The sequence below is a fragment of the Mizuhopecten yessoensis genome, unplaced genomic scaffold (assembly GCF_002113885.1).
Source record: "Mizuhopecten yessoensis strain PY_sf001 unplaced genomic scaffold, ASM211388v2 scaffold7551, whole genome shotgun sequence".
Classification (NCBI taxonomy): Eukaryota; Metazoa; Mollusca; class Bivalvia; order Pectinida; family Pectinidae; genus Mizuhopecten; species Mizuhopecten yessoensis.
In genome coordinates, this window is record NW_018407104.1 from 64,505 (window position 1) to 70,504 (window position 6,000).

Sequence of the window (6,000 nt, forward strand, 5' to 3'; positions counted from 1 at the left end):
AACCTTTGAGATGACGATTTATATGGTTCCATGGGGATACAACGTTAGTACAACATCGAACCAACGTTTCAAAATAATCTCTGAGATGACGATTTAGATGGTTTGGTATACAACGTTAGTACAACGTCGAACCAACATTTCAAAATAACCTTTGATATGACGATTTAGATGGTTCCATGGGTAAACAACGTTAGTACAACGTCGAACCAACGTTTAAAAATAACATTTGATATGACGATTTAGATGGTTTGGTACACAACGTAAGCACAACATCGAACCAACGTTTCAAAAGAACATTTGAGATGACGATTTAGATGGTTCCAGGGGTATACAACGTTAGTACAACGTCGAACCAACGTTTAAAAATAACATTTGATATGACGATTTAGATGGTTTGGTACACAACGTAAGCACAACATCGAACCAACGTTTCAAAAGAACATTTGAGATGACGATTTAGATGGTTCCATGGGTATACAACGTTAGTACAACATCGAAACAACGTTTCAAAATAACCTTTGAGATGACGATTTAGATGGTTTGGTATACAACGTTAGTACAACGTCGAACCAACGTTTCAAAATAACCTTTGATATGACAATTTAGATGGTTTGGTATACAAGTAAGTACAACGTCGAACCAACGTTGCAAAATATCCTTTAGATAACGATTTTGACAGATGGGTTATAACGTTAGTACAACGTCGAGCCAACGTTTCAAAATAACCTTTGAGATGACGATTTAGATGGTTCCATGGGTATACAACGTTAGTACAACGTCGAACCAACGTTTCAAAATAACCTTTGATATGACGATTTAGATGGTTTGGTATACAACGTTAGTACAACGTCGAGCCAACGTTTCAAAATAACCTTTGATATGACGATTTAGATGGTTCCATGGGTATACAACGTTAGTACAACGGCGAGCCAACGTTTCAAAATAACCTTAGATATGACGATTTAGATGGTTTGGTATACAACGTAAGTACAACATCGAACCAACGTTTAAAAATAACCTTTGAGATGACGATTTAGATGGTTCCATCGGTATACAACGTTAGTACAACCTCGAACCAACGTTTCAAAATAACCTTAGATATGACGATTTAGATGGTTTGGTATACAACGTTAGTACAACGTCGAGTCAACGTTTCAAAAAAAATTGAGATGACGATTTAGATGGTTGGGTATTCAACGTTAGTACAACGTCGAGCAATAGTTCCAAGATCTTATAGTCAGCTTTATGATTTTTGCGCCATACAAAATCACAACGTAATATCTTTTGCATGATTGGATCAATCAATTTGAATAAGTAATAGAAAAAGTATATCACAGCGGTAGCTAGCACACTATAAATAGATCATTATTAATATTAATTATTTGTGCGAATATAAAATCGTACACTCTAACGAACTAGTTCATAATAATAGACATATAAACAGAACAATGCATGTAAACACATCAGTAGTATTCGTAGATCAGACCACCGATTATATTACAAGTTGAAATATGATACAATGTATACACAGGTCGGGATGGTCAGCGGAAATTGGTTTTCCCACCGCCCGCCCAAACCTTTGTGTCCAGATCACACGCGTACCTGAAGCTGACCGATATACACGCCGTTAAGTATACAGAAGTTTTAGACAAAATTCGTTTGCTAGAAATATTTTCAATGATTATTGGAATAGGTAATACTTGTTCTGCATCTCCTCATTGCGTACGCATCACATATAAACAATGTATGTTAATGCATTGATGCATAAGTACAGTAACGTTCTTCCATATATTATCTCGTAGGTTTCTCGTAGGTCCGACATCTTTAGAAAGCTTGCTGCTTGGTTTGGGACCTCTTCGTGTTTACAATAACTTGGTTGTTTGAAGGTGTTGGCATGCGCGAAGTTATTTACATATAAAAATTATTTGGTATAAACAGGATATACACATTTTAAAAAGGGATCCTTATTGATCTGTTTAACTCTTTAACAGTGTCCATGGAGTTGTAACAGAGTCATTATTATGAAATATTTCTGTTTATATACATAGTATGTGTGCCAGTAAATGTGTACTATTGTGAAATACTATTATTGCTGTTATGTATTGTATAAAAACCAAAACGTGAAAAAAAATTACCCATGATACACAATCATAAACAATAATGTTGTAATTGTGTTTAATATTTTGCTAATTCGACGAACAATTAGAGACATTCTTTTGTTTTGTTTATAATCCAACTTTTATTTGTTTCTCTTTATTTTCAGATACATCGAGAAGATTCCAAGGAAACACATGCCCAAGACAGTGAGAGTGACTAAACAGTCACTTTCGAAATACAAATATGTGAACATAACAACGTTTCCGGGTTATTTTTATGCACTTAATTATAAAGATCATGGACGATACGTCAAAGTAGAAGGAAACCCACTCAGGGCAGTTATATATAAAAAAAAAATGATATGAAAATATGATTCATGCTGATCTTAAATAGAACAATCGTTAAGACAAATTCAGTATTTTAGCATACATGAAATTATGTTTTATATATTGCAGTTAACCATGTTTCCGACAGAATTGACGTAGATAGACACCGTTTCACACATGTTCACAAATACTGACATGGAGACTTAAACGTGATACAGTTCAAGTTTGATGATGAAATGACATAGCAGCAGATAAATTAACTAATTAGTTGGACCGTTATCTACGTATGTGGGACTGAAGTCATCTCCCCCGCTGGATCAGCATTGTAGACACTTCAATTCTATACGGCAACCGGAAGTATATCAAACGATGTATTAACGTGTATGCTCATACGTTAACTTGACGTTCAGTCAACGTTTGACCGACGTGAATGCTCATACGTTAACTTGACGTTCATCCAACGTTTGACTGACTTGAATGCTCATACGTTAACTTGACGTTCATCCAACGTTTGACCGACGTGAATCCAACGTTTCACCGACGTGAATGCTCATACGTTAACTTGACGTTCATCCAACGTTTGGCCGACGTGAATGCTCAAACGTTAACTTGACGTTCAGTCAACGTTTGACCAACGTGAATACTCATACGTTAACTTGACGTTCATCCAACGTTTGGCCGACGTGAATGCTCATACGTTAACTTGACGTTCATCCAATGTTTGACCGACGTGAATGCTCATATGTTAACTTGACGTTCATCCAATGTTTGAACGACGTGAATGCTCATACGTTAACTTGACGTTCATCCAACGTTTCACCGACGTGAATGCTCATACGTTAACTTGACGTTCATCCAACGGTTGGCCGACGTGAATGCTCATACGTTAACTTGACGTTCATCCAACGTTTCACCGACGTGAATGCTCATACGTTAACTTGACGTTCATCCAACGTTGGATCGACATGTGTGCTCATACGTTTATCTGACGTATATGCCCAAACGTTGACGCAACGTCGGATAAACGTAGGATTAACGTTGAGATATGGCGTTTCTATAACGTTAAGCCGATGGACAGATTGACGTTGTCTGCCGACGTTGTCCCAACGTGTGAGCATACGTTGGCCCAACGTTTAGCCAACATTGTACTGCCAGCTGGGGTCTACATAATTGTCCAATGTATAGGCCGCAAAGCATATGAATAACCTTTAGAGGGGAATGAACTCTAAACCAGTAAGAATACTTTTGGTAGCTTTATTTTCTTTATTGACTGAGGTCACAATTACAATGCTTCCGGGTACTGAAGTCCCTTAGAAATATAGGTATTTTGTTTGAAATATACCTCTTAGAACTTTGTATTTGTGCACAACTTTGGTGTTGAAACACTCCAGAGATAATTTATATAACAATCTGACAATTTTTATGTCAATTATTTATATTGTGCATGTTGTTTTGGTGCAGGGTGCTGTGTGAAAGTCCTGTGTATACCTCTACCTCTCACACGGAAATTGATATTTGACGTTGGTGACACATGCAATTAGACGATTATCTCCAGAAAAAGGGCAACATGCTGTGTTGAATTTTTTTTATATTTTACCCCCAAGATGATGCTCTTGAACAGGTTGGATGGGAATTCGGCTATCATATTTTGGGATTTTTTTTATGAAATTAAATGTTACTAAGAAGCATGTACATTGTAGTAAAATTAATTGTGGTCTCAGTCCATAGAAGATGGAGAATGCTCCAAATAAGGTAAACCTTTTGAGTGGAACTCTTCCTGGCGATTATAACGAATCCATTAATTGTTACATGTACTATTTACATTTAATAGTCAAAACTATCTCCCCACGAAGGAACTATTTCCCGAGGCAGCAAACAGCAGGATCTTGTTTTATTAGCAACAATGAACTGCATTTGCAGTTATAATTATATGACCGAACCCTAAAAATAATAAATAATAATAATAATTCGAGGTTCTTACAAACCGCTTTATCACAACCTAGTTCATAGGTCGTCTCAAAGCGATTATTATCCGTGGTTATAGGACATTTGTAACCAACCAATATCTTTCTCAACTCCATGGGGAGCATACAGCCGGTGCTGCCATTTAGGCGCTCACAACTAGCATTCAACAAGTCTAGCACTGCCCAACCACGTACTCGTTTACAGCTGAGTAGACTGGAACAAGCGGAGTAAAGTGTCTTGCTCAAAGAAACAACACAGTGCCGTGCCGTTACTCGAACCCTCAACCCTTCGGTCACGAGCCCGGCGTCCTACCACTAGACTACCATGCCTCCGTAAAAGACCCACAGTGAGCTTACATTTCTCTTGGTCCAAACTGCTGACAGACGAAGACACTGGTATGTATAGTGTACGTACATGTACAAATTACAGACGGATCGAATGCTAGCCGCGTCAAAGCCACCTAAGGGAGGGGAAGATGTAAAGCTAGACTATGATTTAAGCTCAATACTAGACATGGCGACAGCGAACATAACAGATCAAAGAGATCGGCTGAACAGATTCGACACTGATTCCAAAGTACCATCGATTTGGGAACAAACATTGGCTGCTGAAACAGAATCACAGACACCGAGAATATTGGAAACATGGTAAATAGAAACAAACGTTTGTTTCGACACTCAAATAGAACATGAAAACTATCGTCGAAACAACACAAACCAAATACGAATGTATCCTTATATTGATTTGTCGAGTTCGTAATCACCGTCCAGCCGACACAGACAGATCGATACTGTCATGTAAACTAATGACGATGATGAGCCATCGAAGCGTTTGTGAGCACATGATATTTTTCCGATCTATCAGCGAAGACATGATTGAGTGTGAGAAATCAATGGAAATAGATAGCTTGTTCGTAAGGATGGTTTAGTTTGTTTTAATTGTGTTAACGTCCTTTTATCATGTTTTGGTCATTTAAGGACGTACGTGTCTCCGTGTGCGTAGTACATACGTATGTGTAGGAGAATGTATGTTGGTACTTGCCTCCTTGAGATGCCGCATACATATATATGATACCGACTCAAGAGTGCTACCTCAGTGAAAAACCTTGCTGAAGGCACCTATCACAATATTCCATCCGGCCACATTATACTGACAACGAGTTAAACAGTCCTTTCTCTACGCGTTTAAACCTGAAATTCAAGCAGAGAGCAGCAAGTACTAATTCTATGGATTTTGGGTTGTCTCGTTAGGGGACAAAACCCATAACCTTCCTCGCTTGGCCGAACGCGTTTAACACTAATGCCAAAAGCGAAGCATTGCTTATTGAGGCGCTAGAAAACAAAAAAAGAGGTAAGTAAGGAGCAAAGATATGGAGATCGTTGCAATGGGTGCAGCAGATTTACAATAGTTATTTGTATTTTGTCCCCAAATAGAGGACAAAAAAATAAAATGAAATAAAATCCTAATTTCTGCAACGGTTCCAAAATTAGTCGCCTCTTACGAAAAATTCAGTCGGTTACAGCAAGTATATTGTTTTCTAAATCCCCGATCTGCTACAGCTGGTTGTATTTATAAAGTGGTATATGCATCCCCCCCCCCCCCCCCCCCCCCC